Genomic DNA, 16,548 nt, shown 5'->3' on the forward strand with positions numbered 1-16,548 from the left:
CTCCCATAATTAAACACTGCACAGAGCGATTCAATGTCTGCAGTCTCTTGTAATACTAGGTTAACACTTTACAACGTCGGGCCAGAATTTACACAGGGGATCGAATTCTCTTACAATAACGTTCTTCGCAAAGTCTTAGATATTACTATATCATAACTAGAGACGAGAATTCCATGCAAATGCATGTTTTTATAGGAACAATAGACATGGCTCAAACGTAGTACTTATCCATTTCATTACTTTTCGGTTCCAAATATGTGTAGGGGAGAGTCGGGTAGTATCTGATATCGGGTAATATCGGACAGTGAGTTTCTTTCATCTACCACACGATGATAGTACCTGATTGACATGGTTACGTTTCTGTGATGTCGCATAGAGAAACGTAACCATGTCATTCAAGTATTACCATATGGTGTTAGATGAAAGAAACGCACTGTCCGATATTACCCGATGTCCGATACTACCCGACTCTCCCCTACCTTTTCCATGCATATTTGCATGTTTTGGCCTCTTTGTGATAAAAACATGCATAATGCATATTTAAGCAATTTTTAGCTTAATCATGCTTATAATGTATCTTGCATTTGTATTTGTTTTATCTCTTTTTTTCATGTTATATTCAATTCTATGTTTTTTAAAACAAATATCTGTACTGTCTATTGTAATTGGGGCTTTGCCCTGTTATAGAAATAAATAAATAAGTAAATAAATAAATAAATAAGCAAATAAATAAATAAGTAAATAAATAAATAAATAAGTAAATAAATAAATATGTAAATAAATAAGTAAGTAAATAAATAAAATAAATAGAATAAATAAATAAATAAATTAATAATAAGTAAATAAATATACATTATAGATTGAGTTTAAATGCATGTTTTAATGATTTTGAGTGGACATCTCAGTTTCTTGATTTTTATGTCCCTTAATTTAGCTTCAGGAATCAGGAATGACGAAAGAAAATAAAAAAACTAAATAACAGATAAATGAAATAAAATGTTGAGATTTGCACAGTAAGATGTTAGAGAACCTTTCCCTGGAAGGAAGTTCAACACTTTACCGACAACGGTAGTTCACTTTTACAACATTTTACCGACGACAACTGTGTGTCACAAATGGATTTATTACGTTGGATATCTTGAGAATAGTAAAAAGGGAAAATAGAAGGCTGAAGGAAACTGTCGACAAATAACTTAGGTCAAAAGCAACCTCTTTCAGGGAGGGTGTAAATACTTTCTCTTTTTTCCAGTACCAGTAGCAATTTAGATTCTTCTAAAATTGGAATTAATCGCTGAACTGTCTTTGCAGTGTGTAAACCTCGTAAGTGGTTAATATGCTTGTTTATTCTGTTTGCGTGAGTTAATGTGGTTCTAATATGCCTCCAATTAAAGGTTCCAAAAGTGTACTCTTTGCACAGTGGATTAAAGGAAATGATTTTATTAGATCAGATGAGGATGTATTCTGCAATTGTTGCAGTAAAGAGGTATGCATTGCTATTCTGTTTTAGAATATTTTTTATGAGTTGTTCTTTGTAAAACATTACAAAACTTCTTTAAAATAAACTGGACAGGGTCATGAACGCGAACCCGGACTACGGATTCTTTTGTTCAGTGAATTAAGTTATTTGTGGCGAAAACATGAATGAAGAATTTGACCTGACACTGTCACAAATACGTTCATTAAAGTTTGGACCTATAACTTCTTGCGATGTAGGGAGGTCATTCTCTGCCTATAAAAACATAATGACTGACAAACACACAGAAACCAATTTATAAATGTTGTTAGTCGTTAACTTTGGGGAGAAACGAAAAGTAAAATAAGAAATTTGGAACAAAAATGAAAGTGCATGTTTTAATGTATTTTTCGCTTGATGGTGCATGTTTCATAGTTTGATAGTGCACGAATGCATGCATATTTTGGGATTTTATAGTGCATGAAATTTTCGTCTCTAATCATAACCAATATCATGAATGAGTTTCATCTTGTGGAATTATTTGAAAAGATGAATCCTTAAATGATGTTCACTACACTATTTCGAGAATAGAATATGCAACAAATAATATTAATAAAATAAAAATAATATATACGGAGTGAGTAAAAAAGTACGGAACAATGCTTGTAACTTTCTTATTACTAACTTTATGAAAAAACTATTTATACAAAAGTTGTAGGGTATCAAAGAAGGAATATTTTGAACATGTTTCCAAATACTATGATTTCCATTTATAATGGGTGTGCCAATGAGTCTGTTTTTTAAAATGATACCATGTACTTATTTCCCCATTTTTAGATTCTTCAGGTCTCAGTACGTACAAAATCATTTTTTTTTGCCGTTTATAAACTATTTGTTTTGTAAAAATTACCTCTTTTGATGACAATGTATATATATATATATATATATATATATATACTGACCCTACCGCTTGAGCCATCCGGGCCGGAGCGAAATGTCTATGAATAGCACCCTCAAGGACTTTATCCATGATCCGTGAATTCAGTTATTGTATTTATTGTATAATGTTATATGAAATCAGTATTTTTCGGATGACGTTCAACGCGCAAAGGAAAGAATCTTTCTGGGCCATAGTCATAGATATTTTTAGCGCGGGCTTCCAGTGGATGATCAGCGAACTAATATTTTTCGTATTCATAAACCAGTGTTACCGATATGATATGATATGATATGAATCCTGTACAAGTAATCAGTCGATAGCCGGGGCTAGTTTAGCACGCTCGTAGCGCGGGCTAGCGAAATGTCTATGAATAGCACCGTATAAGTTTATTTTTAATACACTTCTTGCCGGCAAGAAAAATTAAAACTTAACTCACGACGAAAATTTATGGAAAGATCTAGTAAATTATATTGACTATTACACTATTACTACGTCATACTACTTTTGACCAATAAAACGGTACGAAAGGACGTATTTCAACCAATCATGGCTGCTTATCGCACAATTTTATCGCGTCCCTAGCATTTGTTTAATTTTATCGCGTCCCTAGCATTTGTTTCTTTGTTTGCCAACATTTGAAACTGCGCTGGTCTGGACGTCAAAAATATAAATAAAATTACAAACCACTCCAGTCGATGCACATCAGTTTCAAATATGACTCGCATTGGCATTCAAGAACAAGAATTAATAAAAATCACTGATCATACCTATGCATCTTCTGAAATCCGATTTACAAATAAATGAAGAGCACCATTCGGAAATCCTGAATAAGTTGAATACACCATGTAGGCCTAAATCAATGAGTTCCACTTCTATTACGCACACGTCCAATATAACATCAATTGAACCGCCAACCACATTCAAATTTGAAAATTGTACGTTCAATAATTATTCCTTTTAAAATTATTCATGTTTATTTTTTATGTCATCGTCGTTAATTAAAACTTTTCTAACACTTGTGTATATTAGTTAGGTTATGTTATAGCTTCTGCTCTGAGAGGATAAAAAGAACTTCTGCTATATGATATTATGGATAGTCACGTATCAGAGATTGTTTAATATTAAGATTTATTGAATAGTAATCATTACAGTGTCTGTATAATGACACTACTGCCATCTGGCATGCATCTAGCGTAATATTTGTAATGTTGAGATGGTACAATAATACATTTGAAGACAATTGTAGTTTCGTAAGTCAATTAATATTTTATTGTATTGGAGTACTTCGTTACTTCTAATCTTTATATACTTTCTTCTAATCGTGTAATAGTCAATTAAATCCCACTCGAGTTTTGATTTTCTCTAGATAAATCAAAACGTCTAGTGAGATTACTGTTGATAAATTAAAGTTTTTTATGTAATAATTAATATTTGACTCCTTCCTCCGGAGTGAAGGCGGGTTTTGCGTTTAGATATCTTCATCCATTAATAATGACCAGTTCGAGGGCAAATACACACACAGAAAACCATCTTCATCGGCAATTAATACAATTTCAGTTCGAAAGTTCAACTGAGTAAAACAAAAACCAAATTAATTCTGTGAATGATGGATATTAATTTCTGCCCCTTTGAACTCTTAAGCTTGTTATTTTTTTGCAAGCATTTAGAATTAAAAACTACTTAATGAAAAAACTTGAGTAATTTCTGTGAGCGAATTAAAGCTCCGGAATACAAACTTGTTCACCCCATCTGACGGTCAGGAAGCGAAAGTATTACTATCGGAGATTATAGACTAATTTTACCTACAACCTCTCCACCGGCAGCGCTGTATGCTACATTGGTTTGGTTACTGGTCTATGAAATTCTCCTTTTCTCTTTCTCATACCTCCCCGTCCCTCAATTTCTCTCTCTCTGTCTAGCAGATTGGCTGCGTAAGAGACAGAGAACCTGAGAGAGAAAGAGAGAAAGAAAGCGCATGTGTAGGTAAAGCTAAAAAGTAACTTTCCTCAACAAACTCGCAAAATGAATTTGAAAGACAGAAAACCTCATTTGCCGGTCGACCGATTGTGTGTATATATAGAAGGCTATGGACTCCACAAGGCAATGTTACAAGAGGAAATAACAGTTTGTTGGATTGTAAGGAATTCCGCGTCATCCCCAGTTCTTCTTTCAACACTCGGATTCCATCTTAACCAGCGACTATCGTTCCTTGCGTTCAGCTTGTAATGCTGATCTGAAAACTACTTACATTTTCCTTTACTATACTCCGGATCAGCTTACTTAACACCCTAATGCCCACGTGCATCAACGTCGGTTAGTGTAACCATCGGTTAAAATTGTCACCTAATCTCTGATTAAGCATTTTTACGGAGGATCGATCTCGGTTACGACTTAAATACGAGGTTAACCACAGTAATCTCTAACCGGCCAAATATGAGCGGTTAAAGGAGATAACCAGCGATTAGTAGAGCAAGTAAAGCAAAATGGCGGCCATAACCACAGGTGATTACTTCGAAGACGATTATTATTGTGCAGTACTTGAATTACTTGGATAGAGCGTGAGCGTGAAGGTTCTTTAGTGGAAAGAGAGAATTCTTACAAGGAATTAGGTGACAGAAAATTTCAGGAGGGATTTCGTTTATCAAAATCTACAAATGAATTACTTGAAATAACACAAGAACAATCATATTTCTCCTACGGATCGGCTGCTTATATTACGATTCTATGCAACTCTTATTTTCTGTATTTTAAGAGGGAATACTCGAATACCGGTATCTCTTTCTCTATGTCACTGGCTGAACAAAGAGAGGTTATGGATGGATCTTAGGATAATGCACAATTCCCTGGTGTAAATGGGGTCCAAGATCGTACACACATTCCTACCAATCTTCTGCATCCTTTTCCTTTATGGATATTCCATCTTTTTTATATAATACATTTAAATCTAGTAATTAAGTCTATCGATACTTCAACCTAACATTGGGATATAATCATTTTTGGATTCAATTTTCCATTTTGTACGATTTTAACCTAACAGTACTGGAAAACAAAGAAATGGAACTCACAAATATAACAGCGCCCAAAGGCAAACAAATGCAACGCGAAAATGTAGGATGCGTTCATTTCGATGTAGAACATAGTGAGCGCAGTCGTTTTTAGACGTTGACTATTATCTTTGCAGCGGTATGGATTCTTTTCTTTAGTCATTTTGTAGAAACAATGTACCATCATAGACTTTACTCTGGTTAAATGAGCTGTCAGCTAGCCATGTTTTAGTAATCGGTGATTATGAATGGTGCACATAAATTACATTTTAACCATGGCTACTGTTTAACCATCGTTTCGTAATCTGTGATTACTGCGTTTTTAATCAATGCTGATGCACTTCGCCATAAGGCTGAAACCTAACAATTTTCCTCCCATTACTACATACGCTAGTCGCAGCGTTTCTAAAACTTTTTTGAAGTGGGGACCACTTTTTTAAGTCAGAACAGTTCAGCGGACCACCTTACTCTTGTTCCCTTCGAAAACAAATTTATCATTTTTGTAACATATTTTAATACCGGTATACCTACATTTAAAAATATAATTCATTAATTAAAATTAATTTATTTCAATTAATTTTATATTACTATTAACTAATTGAGTTAATGTTAATGGAAGATAATTCATTTTCGTTATTTTAATAGTTCAAGGCTATTAGAATTTGAATAATCTTTAACTTATTAATTAACAAAGTAAATAAATGTTGACACTCACATAGGTTTACTTTTTACACTTGCGTGTTTCGTCTCTAAGTGCCGTTTCAATTTCGCGGGTTTCATACACTCGTTTGAAAGCACTTCGTAACAAACAACGCACCGAGGTTTTGGTTCACTCTCATTGCCACACCAAATAAATCCAAGTTCCCAATAACTCTTGTAATATTTACGAAAGTATTTTTTTCTTTGAAGAGAACTAGATATTTTTTTAATGGCATAGAATCACTGATAGACTATCAATATCTTCACACACAGCTTCTGAACTATTATCAGTGCCTAAATGAAGCGAATCATCACGTTCCTTTCTTTTCAAAGATCCGGATCGAAGCCAGTTTTCCATTATGTATAATGGACACTATTTAACAGAGACGTGGACAACTACTAGTGTGTACCACAAAAGAAAAGGATTTTAAACAACTAACTGCTAACAGGCAAGCGACGAATCAACATTGCACAGAATTTCTTGTAAGTTACTTGTGATTGACTAAAAAAATATAATTGGAAAAGTATTGTAATTTGAATTTATGGATCTGATTAGCCCGGATTTTAAAATAGGCGAAGTCTAAATTTTATTATATCGTCATCTGGAAAAATAGAAATAAAAAGAATTAATGCCGAAACATGCCCGATTTTCAACAATAAATATACAATTTGGCATGTCGGTGTACGACGTACAGTACGTGACCATTTCAGTGTGCAGACTGGGTGTCGGCAAAAATATTAAGAAAGTCATAAATACATGAAAAGGTTTGGTACTTTGGTCCTCTGTTGTTCTACATGGCATTGTGAGTTCACCCTCTTTGGTGATATCTGGTATTAGTTGGCAACACTGAATAGAGGGCCAAATTAGTATTTTAGGAACTGCTCTTACGTGATCCTTAAAAGGCTAATTCGGACCTCTCTTCATTGATGATGATAATAATAATAATAATAATAATAATAATAATAATAATAATAATAATAATAATAATAATAGAGACGAGGAAGGGAAGTGAAAGAGAGGCAAGGAAGAAAAACGAAAGAGGTGCAAGCAGAAGAGACAGATATGCGAGGAACAGAAGATAAATGGAAGACGAGGAAGAGAACGGAAATGGAAGACGAGGAAGAGAACGGAAATGGAAGACGAGGAAGAGAACGGAAATGGAAGACGAGGAAGAAAATCGAAATTGGAGACGAGGAAGAGAAGAGAAACGGGAGACGAGAAAGGAAAGCGAAACTGGAGACGAGGAAGACAATTGAAACTGGAGAAGAGGAAGAGAAGCGAAACTGGAGACGAGGAAGAGAAGCGAAACTGGAGACGAAGAAGAGAAGCGAAACGGGAGACGAGAAAGGAAAGCGAAACTGGAGACGAGGAAGAGAAGCGAAACGGGAGACGAGAAAGAAAAGCGAAACTGGAGACAAGGAAGAGAATTGAAACTGGAGACGAGGAAGAGAAGCGAAACGGGAGACGAGAAAGGAAAGCGAAACTGGAGACGAGGAAGAGAATTGAAACTGGAGAAGAGGAAGAGAAGCGAAACTGGAGACGAGGAAGAGAAGCGAAACTGGAGACGAGGAAGAGAATTGAAACTGGAGACGAGGAAGAGAAGCGAAACGGGAGACGAGAAAGAAAAGCGAAACTGGAGACAAGGAAGAGAATCGAAACTGGAGACGAGGAAGAGATACGAAACTGGAGACGAAGAAGAGAAGCAAAACTGGAGACGAGGAAGAGAAGCGAAGCTGGAGGCGAGGAAGAGAAGCGAAACGGGAGACGAGAAAGAGAAGCTAAACGGGAGACGAGAAAGAGAAGCTAAACGGGAGACGAGAAAGAGAAGCTAAACGGGAGACGAGAAAGAGAAGCTAAACGGGAGACGAGGAAGAGAAGCTAAACGGGAGACGAGAAAGAGAAGCTAAACGGGAGACGAGGAAGAGAAGCTAAACTGGAGACGAGAAAGAGAAGCTAAACGGGAGACGAGGAAGAGAAGCTAAACTGGAGACGAGAAAGAGAAGCAAAACTGGAGACGAGGAAGAGAAGCGAAACTGGAGACGAGAAAGATGAGCGAAACGGAAGACGAGAAAGAGAAGCTAAGCTGGAGGCGAGGAAGGGAAGAGAAACTGGAGGCGAGAAAGAGAAGCGAAACTGGAGACGAGAAAGAGAAGCGAAACGGAAGACGAGAAAGAGAAGCTAAACGGGAGACGAGAAAGTGAAGCTAAACTGTAGACTAGAAAGAGAAGCGAAACAGAAGACGAGAAAGAGAAGCGAAACGGGAGACGAGGAAGAGAAGCGAAACTGGAGACGAGGAAGAGAATCGAAACTGGAGACGAGGAAGAGAAGCTAAACGGGAGACGAGAAAGAGAAGCGAAACGGGAGACGAGAAAGAGAAGCGAAACTGGAGACGAGAAAGAGAAGCGAAACGGGAGACGAGAAAGAGAAGCTAAACTGGAGATGAAAAAGAGAAGCGAAACTGGAGACGAGAAAGAGAAGCTAAACGGGAGACGAGAAAAAGAAGCGAAACTGGAGACGAGAAAGAGAAGCTAAACGGGAGACGAGAAAGAGAAGCTAAGCTGGAGGCGAGGAAGAGAACAGAAACTGGAGGCGAGAAAGAGAAGCGAACCTGGAGACGAGGAAGAGAAGCGAAACTGGAGATGAAAAAGAGAAGCGAACTGGAGACGAGAAAGAGAAGCGAAACGGGAGACGAGAAAGAGAAGCTAAACTGGAGATGAAAAAGAGAAGCGAAACTGGAGACGAGAAAGAGAAGCTAAACGGGAGACGAGAAAGAGAAGCGAAACTGGATACGAGAAAGAGAAGCTAAACGGGAGACGAGGAAGAGAAGCGAGGCTGGAGACGAGAAAGAGAAGCGAAACTGGAGACGAGAAAGAGAAGCGAAACTGGAGACGAGAAAGAGAAGCGAAACGGAAGACGAGAAAGAGAAGCTAAACGGGAGACGAGAAAGTGAAGCTAAACTGTAGACTAGAAAGAGAAGCGAAACAGAAGACGAGAAAGAGAAGCGAAACGGGAGACGAGGAAGAGAATCGAAACTGGAGACGAGGAAGAGAAGCTAAACGGGAGACGAGAAAGAGAAGCGAAACGGGAGACGAGAAAGAGAAGCAAAACTGGAGACGAGGAAGAGAAGCGAAACTGGAGACGAGAAAGATGAGCGAAACGGAAGACGAGAAAGAGAAGCTAAGCTGGAGGCGAGGAAGGGAAGAGAAACTGGAGGCGAGAAAGAGAAGCGAAACTGGAGACGAGAAAGAGAAGCGAAACGGAAGACGAGAAAGAGAAGCTAAACGGGAGACGAGAAAGTGAAGCTAAACTGTAGACTAGAAAGAGAAGCGAAACAGAAGACGAGAAAGAGAAGCGAAACGGGAGACGAGGAAGAGAAGCGAAACTGGAGACGAGGAAGAGAATCGAAACTGGAGACGAGGAAGAGAAGCTAAACGGGAGACGAGAAAGAGAAGCGAAACGGGAGACGAGAAAGAGAAGCTAAACTGGAGATGAAAAAGAGAATCGAAACTGGAGACGAGGAAGAGAAGCTAAACGGGAGACGAGGAAGAGAAGCTAAACGGGAGACGAGAAAGAGAAGCGAAACTGGAGACGAGGAAGAGAAGCAAAACTGGAGACGAGGAAGAGAAGCGAAACGAGAGACGAGAAAGAGAAGCTAAACTGGAGATGAGAAAGAGAAGCGAAACTGGAGACGAGAAAGAGAAGCTAAACGGGAGACGAGAAAGAGAAGCGAAACTGGAGACGAGGAAGAGAAGCGAAACTGGAGACGAGGAAGAGATACGAAACTGGAGACGAGGAAGAGATACGAAACGGGAAGACGAGGAAGAGAAGCGAAACGGGAGACGAGAAAGAGAAGCTAAACGGGAGACGAGAAAGAGAAGCTAAGCTGGAGGCGAGGAAGAGAAGAGAAACTGGAGGCGAGAAAGAGAAGCGAAACTGGAGACGAGGAAGAGAAGCGAAACTGGAGACGAGGAAGAGAAGCGAAACTGGAGACGAGGAAGTGCAAGTGAGACGAGAAAGGGAAGCGGAATAAAATTCTAAAGTACTTGGCAAATGTAGAATCAAAAAGAGAATATGAGAACAGAAGAAGAATCGAACAGAGAAAAGTGAAAGAGTAGTATGGACAGAAGAATAAAATTAGGAAGAAGCAGCCGGAGAATTAGAGAACAAGAATAAATAAGAAAATTTTTGAAAACTGAATGGAATAGAAATAATCAGTAGATGAGAGAAAGAGAGATAAAAGACACTCATGAAAAGAACTACACTCAAGAATAAGAAGAGGAATTAGAGAAATAATCAGAAGAGAAGAACGAATATGATGAGTAAGTAGAGGAAGGATGAGAGGAGAGGGGAGGGGAGGGGAGGCTTGTCTCAACACGAACTTTGACCGTTATCGTGACTGCCGCGGGAGATTACTGTACAAATGAGGCGAAAAATAAGCAGGAGCAACTTCTCTTTTTAGCGCAGCATTTGGTTTCGGAAAGCAGACCTTTAATCCATTTCACAAGCTGACGGCTCTCGGGTAACTGCAGGCAGGCAGGCAGGCAGGACGGAGTATCGACTGTATCAAGCAGCAAAAATACAATCAGAAACAACTTGAAGAAAAGGAAATTGAGCGTGCTGCACAATTAATTGCCTGCCGCCCCGGCAAAAGAGCTTCATGGCCAGGAGATTTCCATTCCGTTTTTATAGTCCAAACGATACGTGATTATTAATGCTGTAACAGTCTGGCGAAAACAGCAAGAGCGGGACAAGGCACATGACCGGTTACAGGCAAGACTTGAGAACAAGGGAAATAGCACAAGATATGAGAGTAAAGAACACGGAAGGGAAAATAATGATGCGAGACGAGATAAAGGAGATGTTTAATGCTAGGAGAAAACAAGATAAAATGAGGGGAGGGTAAAGGCGGACAAAAGTAGATGAAAGAAGAAAAAAGAGAACCAGAGAGGGGAGTAGAGAAAAGTAAAGCGGAGAAGAGTAAAGGAGAGAGAAGACAGAAAAGAAAAGAGAGGAGAGGAGAGAAGAACAGAGAAGACAAAAGCGATAGGAGAGGAAAGAGAAGATAAAATAGAGGACAGCAGAAAAGAGAAGATAGAAGAGAAGAACAGAGAAGACAAAAGCGATAGCAGAGGAAAGAAAAGATAGAATAGAGGACAGCAGAAAAGAGAAGATAAAAGAGAGGAGACAATAGAGAAGACAAAAACTATAAGAGAGGAAAGAGGAGATAGAATAGAGGATAGCAGAAAAAGAAGAGAGAAGAGAAGAACAGAGAAGACAAACACGATAAGAGAGGAACGAGAAGATAAAATAGAGGACAGCAGAAAAGATAGGAGAGGAGAGAAGAACAGAGAAGACAAACACGATAAGAGAGGAACGAGAAGATAAAATAGAGGACAGCAGAAAAGATAGGAGAGGAGAGAAGAACAGAGAAGACAAAAGCGATAAGAGAGAAAAGAGAAGATAGAATAGAAGACAGAAGAAAAGATAGGAGAGGAGAGAAGAACAGAGAAGACAAAAGCGATAAGAGAGGAAAGAGAAGATAGAATAGAGGACAGCAGAAAAGATAGGAAAGGAGAGAAGAACAGAGAAGACAAAAGCCATAAGAGAGGAAAAAGAAGATAAAATAGAGGACAGCAGAGAAGATAGGAGAGGAGAGAAGAACAGAGAAGACAAAAGCGATAAGAGAGGAAAGAGAAGATAGAATAGAGGACAGAAGAAAAGATAGGAGAGGAGAGAAGAACAGAGAAGACAAAAGCGATAAGAGAGGAAAGAGAAGATAGAATAGAGGACAGCACAAAAGATAGGAGAGGAGAGAAGAACAGAGAAGACAAAAGCCATAAGAGAGAAAAAAGAAGATAAAATAGAGGACAGCAGAGAAGATAGGAGAGGAGAGAAGAACAGAGAAGACAAAAGCGATAATATAGGAAAGAGAAGATAGAATAGAGGACAGCAGAAAAGAGAAGATAGGAGAGAGGAGAGAACAGAGTAAACAAAAACGATAAGAGAGGAAAAAGAAGATAGAAAGAGCACCGCAGAAAAGAGAAGAGAGAAGATAGGAGAGAAGATAAAAACGATGAGAGAGGAAAGAGAAGAAAGAATAGAGGACAGAGAGGAGAGAAGAGCAGAGTAGACAAAAACGATAAGAGAGGAAAGAAAAGACAAAACAGAGGATAGCAGAAACGAGAAGAGAAGAACAGAGAAGATAAAAACGATAAGAGAGGAAAGAATAGACAGAATAGAGGACAGCAGAAAAGAGAAGAGAGAAGAGAGGAGAAAAGAACAGAGAAGACAAAACTGATGAGAGGAAATAAAAAAGAGAAAAGAGGAAAGAAATGCGGATATGGGAGAGCAAAAGAGAGTAGAGAGTAGAGAGGGGAGGGGAGAGGAGAGGAGGGGAGGGGAGAGAGGAGAAAAAAAAGAGAAAAGGGAGAGGAGAAAAAGAGGAGGGAGAAGAAAAGTGAGGGTAGACATGAGAGAGAAGATAAGAGAAGGAGAGAAGAGAGAGTAGAGGAGAGAAAGGAGAGAAGAAAGGAAAGACGGGACGACAGAGGATAGGAAAGACAGGAGAAAGAAGATAAGGAGAAGAGGAGAGGACTAGTATAAATTATAGGAGAGATGAGAGAGAAGAAAAGACAAGAAAGAGAAACTAGAAGAAATAAAGGAGAGAAAGTGAGAGAAAAGAGAAGAAAAGAGGAAGGAGATAAGAGAGGACAAGTAAAGAAAGAGGAAGAGAAGGAAAGAGGAAAGGGAAGAAGAGATACAAAAGAGAAAAGGAACGGGAAGAAAAGAGGAAAGGAAAGAAAAGAGGAAAGGGAAGAAAAGATACAGAAAAGGAAAGGGAAGAAAAGGGAAAAGGGAAGAAAAGGGGAAAGAGAAGACGAGGAAATGGAAGAAAAGATACAGAAGAGAAAAGGAAAGGTAAGAAAAGATACAGAAGAGAAAAGGAAAGGGAAGAAAAGGGGAAAAGGAAGAAAAGATACAGAAGAGAAAAGGAAAGGGAAGAAAAGAGGAAAGGGAAGAAAAGAGGAAAGGGAAGAAAAGAGGAAAGGGAAGAAAAGAGGAAAGGGAAGAAAAGAGGAAAGGGAAGAAAAGAGGAAAGGGAAGAAAAGAGGAAAGGGAAGAAAAGAGGAAAGGAAAGAAAAGAGGAAAGGGGAGAAAAAATATAGAAGAGGAAAGGGCAGAAGAGAAGAGAAGAGAAGAGAAGAGAAGAGAAGAGAAGAGAAGAGAAGAGAAGAGAAGAGAAGAGAAGAGAAGAGAAGAGAAGAGAAGAGAAGAGGATTGTGCATATGTATTCACTTAAAAATATACATTTTGAAGCAGGAAGGATTGATAACGATTGTGGAAACTGAAGAAACTATAATGGAACTCACGAAAGGTTGCAGCCAATAGGAAGCTTGCAGCCGCATGGTCACACTCGCCAGCCACCTGTTAGTCGGTTTTTGCAGTAGCAGACGTGAGGTTCAACTGGTAAGCAATCTGTCTATCACTCAAGCCTCTAATAATGCTCCAGTCAGGAATACAATTCTCGTATAGTACACGTATACTTCGGTACGCATGTAACATGAAGAAAGAAATATATAACAAAGGTACAGAAGGAAGAAAAGGAAAGCAAAGCTATTTTCTGACAAGCAAGACTCTTTATTTTCTCTTCTGTAGAGAAAAAAGTTTAGAGGCTAAACCGCGCGGAAAATTGTCAATTCTGTATCCGCCGTGTGACAGTACACAGACTCCCTCTCTCCCCCTCTCCGTAAGCCCATATACAATAACACGGAAACCTTGCTATATCCATCTTCTTCTTCTTCCAGCCGCCCTTTTTATTCGGGCTGATCGAGTAAATACGAGATTCGATATCGACATATCGAAAGCAGGAAAGGTATATACTAGCTGCCATAGTATCCTTTTTCCCCCTTTGTTTCTGTATCATGACCATTCTAGCCCCATTGTTTCTTACGTTTTACGAGTGAGAAGAAGAACAAGTGCTTTGGAGAGAACAATAACGCTGTAACTCAAAATTGGATCAGATCGAGAGAGAAAGATACTTCCCAAAGTCAATATCCCCTACTCACCTTCAAACGACTAGAGAAATCTCTTTGCTAACATCCAGATTGGAGCAGTACTCCCGATTTGACTCAAGAAGTAGTAATTCGAGTTAAAAACTATAGGGACATGAATTTCAATTTCGAACAGTGAAGGCAAGACAAGAAAAATTTCCCTTCTTTACGGGGATATTCTGTTATCAGTTACACAGAAATGGAGAAAATATACACGACAAAAAGAATTCAAGGCTAATGGCTGAAAGATGAACTTCTGACTTGATTTTTGGTTATACAAATCTGGCTTTCAGGTAGTAGCTCCCTGTAAAGTAGGTTTGAATAATTTCAAGGAAAAATTGTTCCGGGGCCGGGTATCGATCCCGGGTCCCTTCGCTTAGAGCGCGAACGCTCTACCGACTGAGCTACCCCAGGAACTATACACGACACCGTCACAATTTTTCCTTTTATATCCACACAACTCACATGAGCTGACAAGACGCCAGAACTCAACTGTGAGTGCACACAAATAACATGTGACTTTAAATTGTGGCTTTCTGTTAACGTACCTCCAGTAACGAATGTATTATACAAATCTGGCTTTCAGGTAGTAGCTCCCTGTAAAGCAGGTTTGAATAATGTCAAGGAAAAATTGTTCTGGGGCTGGGTATCGATCCCGGGACCCTTCGGTTAGCGCGCGATCGCTCTACCAACTGAGCTACCCCCGGAACTATACACGACACCGTCACACTTATTTTTTTATTTTTGGTTGTTTATTTACACTCTTTAACACCTATGGTCATATCGCGTGTTTAGGATCTGTGGGTATACCAGTAGGCGTTGTTATTATTCTTGAGTTCCTGTTTCTATTGTATGTTGTAGATGGCTTGTGTTCATGTGACTGATTTCAGATTCTGATTATATATCTTCACGTCAAGGGAACATTTAATCCAGTGGCGCCAAAACTTCTTTATCTGGAGGGTCAGTAACTGCAAGGACGATCGCAATATACTGAACATTATTAATCTAAATACAAATAAATTTACAATTTGCATAGAACTACAATAATTTTCAGTAAATATTTCGCAGGACAAAGCTTTATCATGCATTTAACCATTTAACTTTAGTTCTGTTATGCCCATTTCTGACACCAATTTTTGTCGTGCCATTTGCCACGACAAGGGCGGATGGCTTATCTTTGAGATAATCGCGAGTTATAATCTCTATCAAGATAACACAAACAAATCAGACACTGCTTTATACTTTCTAACTCTCTGATATGATTTATAAACTGTACTTGCTTATGGATAGGAGGGATTCCTACTTAGAATGTGATCGCAGGCTTTCGAAATAATCACAAGTGTAGAAATTCACTATTACTAAGTTTATTTACAAGATATCAATTTACTACAGACAAATTATTAAATATTGAGATTGAACGATTTAGAAGGTATGAAAATTTCTGTTAATTCTAAAGCACCAAGATGAACTAGTTAGATGAAAATTCTAAAGATTGAACTGATGACATTACTTACAATAGATAGTAGGGCGAACCCTGGTGCTGTTCAAAGATGATGCCATTTTCTGAATTTCTTCCTGGACGTCGGGAAGTTACGACCGCTACTGCATGACCGCTGTCTCGACCAATAACTAATGACCGCGTTTTGGACATTTCATGCCCATTTGTAAGTTCTCGAACCGCGTCCTTTGTGACGTAACAGAGTGACGCTATTTTACCCGCGAATCTTCTAAAAAGACAGTATTGCATTCATTAAACACCACGCTTCTGATTCTTAACCATTATTTCAAATCGACATTTCCGTTGGTCACTTAGAACAATACAGATTTAAGGAACTCTCACGACTGAATCTCTGTTTTTGACTTGACCAATGGAAATCCAGAGTTCGGAATCATCGCCAATTAAAATGTGTCGCGAGAGACGCTGCATAATCTTTCGTTATATGTCAGCTGTTGCTAAAGACTGCTAAAATGCAAGCGTACGCATTCCTGCCTTGTTCAAGGACTGGACTTTCAGCTTCTGCTGACGTCGGTAAACTGTACGGTAATCTGTCAAAACAGGAAGCGATCAAATTATGTCTTCAAGTGAATATTTTAATAAGTACGATTTCATTACTTTCAAATAAAGTGAAACTATATTGCTTATCATAATTCTTGGGCACAACAATACTGATACTGGTTAAATGATATGTACTGGTCCAGAAAGAAATGGCCAGTCTGAATGAAAAAAGTTTTTATCATGCATTTAATTATTTAATTTTACTTCTGATACTTGTTAAATGATATGTACTGGTCCAGAAAGAAATGGCCAGTCTGAATGAAAACAGCCATCATGCATTTAATTATTTAATTTTAGTTCTGAA

The 16,548-nt window shown here is 38.5% G+C and overlaps 1 protein-coding gene and 1 non-coding gene across 5 annotated transcripts in view; both read right to left on the reverse strand.

Annotated features, from left to right (window-relative positions):
- The window catches only part of LOC138698520 (LIM domain only protein 3-like), a 1,357,283-nt gene that overhangs the window by 454,875 nt on the left and 885,860 nt on the right, over positions 1–16,548 (reverse strand). The gene's annotated exons all lie outside the window — the stretch shown is intronic.
- On the reverse strand, positions 14,530–14,603 carry TRNAR-UCU (transfer RNA arginine (anticodon UCU)). Its single transcript has one exon. It is a non-coding gene; the product is annotated as a tRNA-Arg (tRNA).

Source organism: Periplaneta americana, chromosome 4, assembly GCF_040183065.1.
Source record: "Periplaneta americana isolate PAMFEO1 chromosome 4, P.americana_PAMFEO1_priV1, whole genome shotgun sequence".
Taxonomy (NCBI): domain Eukaryota; kingdom Metazoa; phylum Arthropoda; class Insecta; order Blattodea; family Blattidae; genus Periplaneta; species Periplaneta americana.